Source organism: Cucumis sativus, chromosome 3 (genome assembly GCF_000004075.3).
Source record: "Cucumis sativus cultivar 9930 chromosome 3, Cucumber_9930_V3, whole genome shotgun sequence".
Lineage (NCBI taxonomy): Eukaryota > Viridiplantae > Streptophyta > Magnoliopsida > Cucurbitales > Cucurbitaceae > Cucumis > Cucumis sativus.
The window spans coordinates 11,254,992-11,264,873 of NC_026657.2; positions in this window are offsets into that span (position 1 = coordinate 11,254,992).

Consider the following 9,882-nt stretch of genomic DNA (forward strand, 5'->3'; position numbering starts at 1 on the left):
ATATTTGCAAAATCTCTTGTTTAAAAGGTCTATCTAAAGACATTTTCTAAAAGTTTTCTCGCGAACTCTTTCCAAAATATTTCTTGAATTGTTGTCTTCTTTTTTGTTTTTGTTTTTTCTAAAAAAAAGACATTTTCACAAAACTTTTGAAAAACTGCACGAGCAAGGGTGTTGACCGCACACAAAGAAAATTTTCTTTTAAAAGACCTATCCAATGACATTTTCTAAAAGTTTTCTCATTTCAAATTTTGTTTGGGAACTTGTTTCAGTATATTTTCTTGAACTTTCGTCTTCAACTTTTTTTACAAAGAAAAAAAAACATTTGATTGAACTTTTAATATACTCCACGAGGAAGACAACATACCGTCGATGCGCGAAAGACACAGCCTTGGTGCCATTGTGGCACAAACGGTCAAACAAACTTTAAAAGGTCCCTTACATAATATCATCTTACTTTTCTTCTTTCTTCTTTTTCTCTCTAAAAAACTATTTATGAAACACATTTTCTCTCGGATGTAGATTTTGCAAAATAAATTCTCTGTTTAAATATTATTTAAGAGTAAATTTTCACTTTTGTATTATTCTATACCTTACATTTATCTCTTCATGATTATTGGATATGTTCTATAACTTTTCTCGTAAATTTCTATATAAATTGCAATGGTTGTATAACATTTATCAATTTAGAAAAATATTAGGTGATCAAAGGAAAATTGATTGTTTGGAAATCACTTTTTCTAAGGCCCCCTATGATTGTCATTTGTTTTTTTTTTTTTTTTCAGAAAAAAATATTATTTCTACTTTTAGTTATACGTTCGAGTATTACATTATATTTTAGTTTAACTTCCTGTATATTATTATTTTAATACATATCTATGTTTTTTTTCTCTTAATTTTTTAAAATTGAGTATAAACACACATTTTATCCCTGTATGGTGGTAATGGATATATTACTTTTGAGTGATTTTTCACATTTATATTCATTTTTCTCTTTTCCATAATGGAATCTATCTTATAACTCTTCTCATGAATTTCTATGTGAATTGCAATTGTTGTATAACATTTATCATGTTAGAAAAATATGAGGTGATTAAAGAAAAATTGATTGTTATTACACCTCGTATCGATGTCCCAAATTTGACATTTGGTTTTTGTTCTCTTAATTTTTTAAAATTGAGTCTATAAACACTCATTTTATCTTTAAATTATATGTTCTAGAATTACAATATATTCTTTAGTTTGACTTCTTGTATATTATTATTTTTGTACATTTATTTGTTTTATTTGCACCAAATACTATCTTTTTTTTATTTGTTTGCATGTGACACTTTCAATAATATCCTCTAGCTATATCAAAAGTAATTAACTGAGAGAATAACTAAATAAACAAAAAAGAACAAATAACATAGAAGAACTTGTTAACCCAGTTCAGCGAGTACTACCTACATCTGGAGAGCTTCTTAGCTTAAATAAGAATTGATATTGTTAAGATTCAAATGAGCAAACAACGACACTATTAAGTTATAATAAAAATTTAATCAAAGACAGATTCTTCTTGAATTTGTGTTTGAATCTTCTTGAAAATAAACTCAGGCTCTCCCTGAATCCATCTCCATAAAAGAAGCAATTCGACTACATTCACAAATAATAATTCTTCAAAAGAGAACTTTTCTGATTTTTTTTTTAGTCGATGCACACACCGAACTAAGCCAATCATTTTTTTTTTTTTTTTACATTTATAAGCACTTTTCAAACACTTAGAAAGTCGATCTAAATATGCATCTTAGAAGCAATTATATACTTGGGTGCATCCTACGTATTATCCCATATCTGCATCCATTCTCACCACTCACATATAAAAAACATAAAAGTATTTAAAATAAAAAGGGTAAATTTGCTACTTGACAAATTATATAATGCAATTTAGTAAGATGCATAAATATAGATGATGTTCATCATGCACCAAATCCTTTTTTTCAACTTTGAAAATCATAAAATTTTGGCTTTTTGCCTATGTCGTCATTATTATATACAATTACCATTTTATACCCAAATGTATATTTTTCTCTTTGCCTTTTTAATTCTTCTACTCTTTTTTTCCCCACGTTTTTCTCTATTTTCTTCACGTGTTTTCTTACAACGTGGGGTTGAATTTTGAGTTTATGCATATGTGGTTCGATTTCTATTGTTTGATCCTCTTTGGTGAATGATTGATTTGAGGAAGCAAAACATATTGATATTTCGGAAGTTGAAGTACAAAGGATGTTATGTATCATCTAATAACTTTTGTCTTCAAGTGTGATTCAATTTCAATAGTTTGAGAGTCTTTTGATCATTGAGAAAATTCTCTTTGAGCTCATTGGAGTATCAAATTTTCTAACCTATTTGTATTGGTGTATGCTTGAATTGAGGAAGCGAAATGCGTTGATAACTTTAGTTTTTAGAAACTTATTGAGTACTTTGGTTATTGGAAGAATTCATGCTAGAATTACACGTGAGTCTTAAATTTATGGCAGAAGAACACTTCTATCTCTTAAGTGGTATTTTGTGGGCTTAACCTTGATTGATCCACGAACTTGGTCCTTGTACATAGCTAATTAAATTTCGGAATTCGTTCATTTGGGTCAAACCAATTAAGCCTATTCTCACACTACTTAAGCTCAAATACTAATACCAAGTAGGAACAAATTAATTTATTCAATTTAATAGGCACGACAAAATGTATCAAACATCATTACGATTTCACAACTCAAACTGTTTGATTTTTTAAGAGGTTATGTATCTTTGTTTTAATTTGAAAAACACTTTAACTTAAATTAAATTAGTAACAAATTGAATCGTCTATAATTTTGTTATTAATTTAACAAATAACGTAATAATTTGTGATTGATCTAAAACTCTCATTCCACCAAATATTTTAGTGTAAATGTTATTGTGTTGCAAAAAACATGCTGCTGTAAGTTTGTAGCTTTTGCATCTTTTTTGGGGGGAAAATTGTATTGTTCTTCAAAAGGGGTAAGTTAGGGTTGAATTATTAGAAATTAGAAAACTGGTCAGAGCCAAACTTCACACAGGTCATTGTACTACATTACATACATATATATTGCAATGTGCAACATACACATGTAATTTTATATAAAAAGAAAAAAAGCTACTTGACACTGCCAATAAAGTACCAAATAAATCTGACATTTCTTTTAATATATATATATATATCAAGTACTAGGCCATCAAAGATAGTTTAAAAGCTTGTGATCATAAACAAACAAGTATCATGCATCTTAATTAAAACTCTCTGTTTTAAAATGTATTGGGTGCATTTATTATAACTTTAACTTTTTGTGTAACATCTTTTGATTTATTATGTTATTAATATTGCATGAAAGATGTGATTTATGTTCAAATATATATAGTACCAATATTCTTGTGTTCAATTTGTCTTTTTGTTTTTGGCACTATGTCCCTTTTGGGATAAAGTTTGATGTAGTGAGAAATCTTTTCAAATACTTTAAAAGAGGGAGTTCAAATATAAAGCATAGGGCAAGACAAGAAGGGTTGTTGAACGTAAATTATGATCCATTTGTGTTATGTAGCTTTGCAAATACAAAGTGAAATTATTGTATAAAACACACACATATATACCTCCAAAGTCAAAGCTAGTCACGTAACGAAATCAAGACATTCCAATAAAAACGTTTTGAGTGAAATTGTGTAAAAAAACATCTAAAAGAAAATATGGACCTTTGTAATTTGTTTAAAAAATTTATACATGTTGATTTTTGATTTGTGTAACAAAAATGATATTAGGTGGTTTGTGGTTAACTTGACAAGGCTTCACTCGAGTTTTTTTCTCCTGGTGTGGGATTGTTTTTCCAGTCGTAGTTGAATTTCGTATTGTAAACACATAACACAAACATATTGAATAGTTGAATTTTGAGATGTGGTTTGTAGTTTTAAGAAATAAAAATTGCAACATGTGTTAGCCTTCAAATTGACATCAGATATAGGGGCCTCAAAACTAGGTTTAGTTTATAAAATAACATACTAAAATATTCAACAAAAATTTCAAACAGAAATATGGTGTAACACATGCATTGCATATTATGCCTTAAATATTTTTTAAACATTCTGAGTAGATTACATCAAATAGATTACATGAATAGAGCGTTTGACCCAAAATGAGACAAACTTATGAACTCCATTAGAAGGTTTTTATAAAGTCATGACTACGTTTTATTTAACTCATTGTACTATATATAAATCCTAAAATTTCACAACTACTTCATTCTAATATTTCAAACAATACTGGGAGGTGAATGAGTGAAAGGTAGAGAGGGGGAATGGACCTACAAAAGATGTACAACAATATACAAGAGAGAGTCATGTGTCAGAGTAAGTCAAATCTGAAAAAACAAGAAATGAAATAATGAAACGAAGTTGAAAAATATGTTAGGGTTTGATAATATATATATATATATATATATATTATATATAATTAATAATACACTTCTTGCCCATAAACAAACACAACATAACCACATCTCTATACCCCACATTTCTTCAGACTAAAACTTTCATCATTTTTCTTTCTCCATATATCAATATATCTATCTATCTACAAACAACTAAAAAGCTTCTCAATATCTCATGTCAACTACTACCTTTCTCACATATTCTTACCCCACCATCCATTTTCTTTTCTGTATACTTTATCTTCCTTTTTCCTTTTTTTGTTTCTTTTTTATATATACACAATCCTTATGTATAGAAAAAAAGTGGATTCAAAATCCTATATATATATTGCTTATATATAAGATTATATAAATTAAAAATTGTGTACTATACTAGTCTTTGTCTCTGTTATGTTTGTTTTAGATCAATAAAGATTAGGTTTTTCAAGTAAAACTCGTAAATTTATTGACAACTTTTTTTACATTTTAATTTATTTGTATTAAATAGCAATCACGTGATCAATGTTAAATATAACAAATGCACATAAACATATAAAAGATCATTATTTACTAGACTGATATAGAAGATGCTTCTATGGTGATACATAGATTAGGTTGAGACGGAATTACACTTGATAATTAACAAGCATCTTGTTGAAAAATGGACCAATTCAATATTTATTTATTCTCATATATTTTTTTTAATATTTGGATCTCATGCCTAATTTAAGTGCAGGGTTGGTATTTCGATTAGCCTACTTAAAGAAAGAAAGAAAGAAAAAGAAAAAGAAAAAGAAAAATGGTTTAATGTTGCAAAGTTTGCTAAGCCTTTTCATTTTCTTTCTGGCTACAAATGCTACATGAAATTAGTGGCAGCTCAATAATGAAATTTGAACCTCCCTTAGAAAAATATTTATAGAGAATACTTTGCAACATTAGTTCTACATGCATACACACCAAATACCCATACTCTCAATAATCCAACAAACACCTTTTTTGTTCTAACCCTTGATGATTACTACAAAATTATGTCTCTTTTGATAGTAAAAACATTATCAAAAGAAGTTGAATAAACGTTGAAAAGAACCTTTAGAAACTACACACCATTTTGACAATCGTTTCTAAACACCATTTTGACAATCGACAAAAACGCTTTAGTAAAATCTCGTCGGAAAAAGTCATGAGATGATATAATTAAAATACATATATTTTGTAAAAAATGTGATTTTGTGTAACCATTTGGAAGGTGGCTTTAAGAAATTTTATCAATGTTGGTGTGCTTTTTATTACATCGGTGGAGGTACCCTCTGGCTCGACACATCATCTATGACGTTGATAAAAAGTCTTTAAATTATATCAAGCATTTTAGGCTCATTTTTTTGTCAACCCCAACATGCTGACATGCATTTTTTTTTCTTTTGTGGGTATAATTGTTGGAACCCAAACTTATTAATACTTGGACTAGTACATTTAAATTTATTTGTATACATATAATTCATGTCAAAGTACAATCAACCGAAATAGATTAATCTCAAATAGTTGACAGCAAACTAAAGTTTTATACCTCATCCTATATATCAACGAATATAACCTTTTTATCTATTAAAATTACTACGTTGAAAATAATTACTTATTTCCTTCATTTAAACATCATAACACATAAGTCAACCACCTAAACTATAAGGCTCATGTGTGGCACAAGACCCACATATATTAAAGCATACATTATCCAACCATCAAATTGTAAAAGTAAGATGTTAACGATTTGAAAAGAAAATCTGACTTACTTTTATATATACTACCATACTACCATACGATTTACACACCTTTATATGAAAGAAAAAAGGTCTTATACGACAATATAGCTATCAATATGTTTTGTCGTCAACCATACATTCAACTATCTTTTTCATTTGTAACTGAATCCAGTTCCCAATCCCAAACACATTGAAACATAATGTCACTGTACCTTCCTTTTTGTTTTTGTTTTTTCATTAGAAAATATTATATAGTTAGGAAAAAAATAAAAAAAGATTTTGAGGACAAAGATATTGACAATGATGATAACTGCAAAAGCATCATCATAACAATGACTTTTCCAAAGCCCCTGAAAGTGCTTAGTTGGAGATCACAACTCCCAAAAACCAAAAAGTAAAAAATGAAAAAGCACTCCCATACTTGAAAAGACAAAATATATATATATATATATGAAATATTGCTCATTTGGTTTTTTTATTACGTCATCACAGTCTCATTTCTTGTATAATTTAAGCATGAGACTTGACCGTTGACACAAACTTTCTTACTTCTTTTTAAGTTGTTAGACATTTTCTCCTCTTTTGAGGTTAACAGTAAGATATATTGTCTTCAACCATATAATATTAACGTTGATTTCATCCACAGGTTTGATTTCTAAGTCCATTGTTGTTTAAAGATGATAGTTTAGAAAAGTTCTGTGATATAAAACTGATTTCCATTTGTTGAGTATTATGAATAGTATCAAAGTATATATATGGTCCAAGAAATTCTATATATTCGAATCGCTCTCATATTTTAAGTTCATAAGCGAGGTGTTAGATATTATATTAACATTTTTTCATCTATTAGTTTCTGTTTTTTTAGTCAATTAGGTGATTTAGGAATTGTATAAGAAAGCAGTGTATGACCCAAGATATCCTCTATTCAAGCATGTTTATTTTCACACTGAGTATTATATATTCCAAACTCAAAAGTGTGAAAAAATGCTAGTAGTTAATTATATAGTAACTGAAACTTTTGGGTTAATGGATGATACTATAGAGATATACCGTGATTGATTAAGTTAGAATTAATTGGAAATGGATAATGCAGTGGTTGTTTGAAAAATAACCCATCAGTACATTACCCTTTGTGAAGTTGGAACACGTAGAAAAACACCAAAACACCAAAAGGAAAAAATAAATTGGTTCAGAGATTTGATCAGAGAGAGAGACAGTCCATATGATCAGCATAAAATGTTAGAAACTTGAAAGGGAGTTTGAAGAAATGTTGGAGAAACAGAGAGGCAGAGAGAGAGAGAGAGAGAGCAATAATGTATTCAAAGACCCAACTAATGAGTCAAGGACAGTTTCTTCACATGGCCTTTCTTTCTGTCTTGTTTCTATATTCTTATAAGTCGAATCATCAGATTAGTTAACCTCCAAATAAAACCCTGACCTTAATTTTCATTAACTAACTAATTTAAATGTTTGAAAACTATTCCTACTTTATCTCAAACACGTATGTAGACTAATACTTATATATAATATATCAATTCCAATATCCAACTTCTTCATGTTTAGGATAACCTTAGACTTTCGTTTTGTGAAGCTAAAAATAGGAAGAAAAAAATTAAATTTTATCCATAAACTTTTTTTAAAAAATATAGAAAATTTTGGACTTTTTTTTCTCAAGTAAGATTCAATATTAAACCATAATTGTCACACATGAATTAGAAAAATATTAGAACAAAAAAGTACAAGTGTGATCAAAATGGATAATGGAAAATCTGGTTAAGATTATGAGTTCATCACAACCAAAAAATTAGGTGGTAGAATTGTGAGGGAAGAATATTTTTTTAAGACAATTTAGAGTTAATTAATTTTAAATAGAATCTAAGTAAAAATAATTGGAAATGTTCACTGGTATGTAGAATCTAAATGGAGTAAATAACGTTTAAGGTTTAAATTAAGGCAATCTTAAAAAATGAATTAGATTAGTCACTTATTAATACGAAAATTTCATATGGGTTAAACACAATTAAAATAATAAAACAAAACCAAATAAGGTATTAATTAAACATAAAGTTTGTTAGAGTAAACTCGTAAATTAATTATATGAAACATTAGCGTAAGTATAGATTTGGTGTGAAATGATTAGTGATAAGAAGTAAATTAGTTATAGAGAAATTATTATTTGATTGTGAGTTAGTTGATTTGTGTTGAGTGGACACATCAAATCGAAGAGTAAGGTTTCAGAGAGAATATAACTTTACAGTAAAAACAACAAACGAATAGATTACTTCCCTTTCTCTCGCTTCCTCCTCTGCCGACATCTCAATATCAAACCACCATTTCTTTTTTCTTTTTTCTTTTCTTTTTTTAAAAGAAAATTATTATTATTTATTTATTTCTTGGTTGTCTGAGAATGAAGAGATGAAGATGAAATGATGATGAAGAAGAAGAAGACGAAGACGAAAATGAAAAACTAGATAAAATGATTATAAAGATTCCCAAAATCCCATTTGTAATAATATGCCTTTGTTTCCTTTTGTTTGGAGATCATATGTAACAGTTCGATCTCATATATTAAACTGTGTATTTATTATTTTATTTACTTTTGATAAATACGTGAGAGATGATTTGAATCACGAACCTTTTGATCTTCGAAATACATTAATATCATTTGAGCTAAGTTTTGTCGAAAGGTTGATAACATAAACACTATGTCATTATTTGGACATTTGTATATTATTCATTAGTTTGCGTTCGTGCTCATATACTTTAAACTTTGAGGGTTGTTTGAAAAAAACTGAAATATAATCAGAATTAGTGGAAATTAGAAAAATGTTGAAATGTACGTCGAATTAAGAGTAAAACAAAAATTAAATCGTAAAATGTGAAAACGAATGAAAATGAAGTTTAATTGAAAATAGACCAAACGAAATGAAGTTGAGATTACTACAATTCGAATTCAAAACACTTCGAACCAAACATGAACTTTGTATTACATTAGAGTGCATTTTAATTCCATTAGTTGTGTTCAAATATTTCTTAGGGTTTCAAAAGTGTAAATGGAAGGAATGAAATGATTTATTATATTTTTTAAAGTAAAAAGACTAAAACCATCCTTTTCAAAGAAAAAATGTCAAAAGTTAACAAAACAAACTGTTTCCGAACCAAAACAACAAATGCACGAACTTAAAATAATATTTAAATCTACTTAATGACATACAAAATTTTATGTTTGTTTTCTCACAATTTTTGTAGCATCTTCTTGAAAACATTTTGATAATAATTTTGTAGATTTTGAGAGGGAAAAAAGAGACACATACTCACCTCTTCTTTTTACCTTTTAAAAAACAGACAACCCAAGAAAAGAACCTTATTAGTGTAATTTAAGCAATGTTTTGTAATTATCGAAAGTCAAAAACAGAAAATGAAAATGTTATTAAGAAAAGGAAAAAGAGAGACTCCATTGATGATCATAATTGGTCAAATTTGTCTTGAACTTCAATGAAAAATCCTTATCATTTTAGAAAGCAAAAACAAACTGTCTGAAAGAAAGAGAGCATAATATCACAATGAACAGTGGATTGAATTATTAATATTTAGAAAAAGAAAAAGAAAAAGACTTTATAAATTATTTGAAAGGTCTATAAGAAGGCAAATAACAATAACACATGAGGGTACTT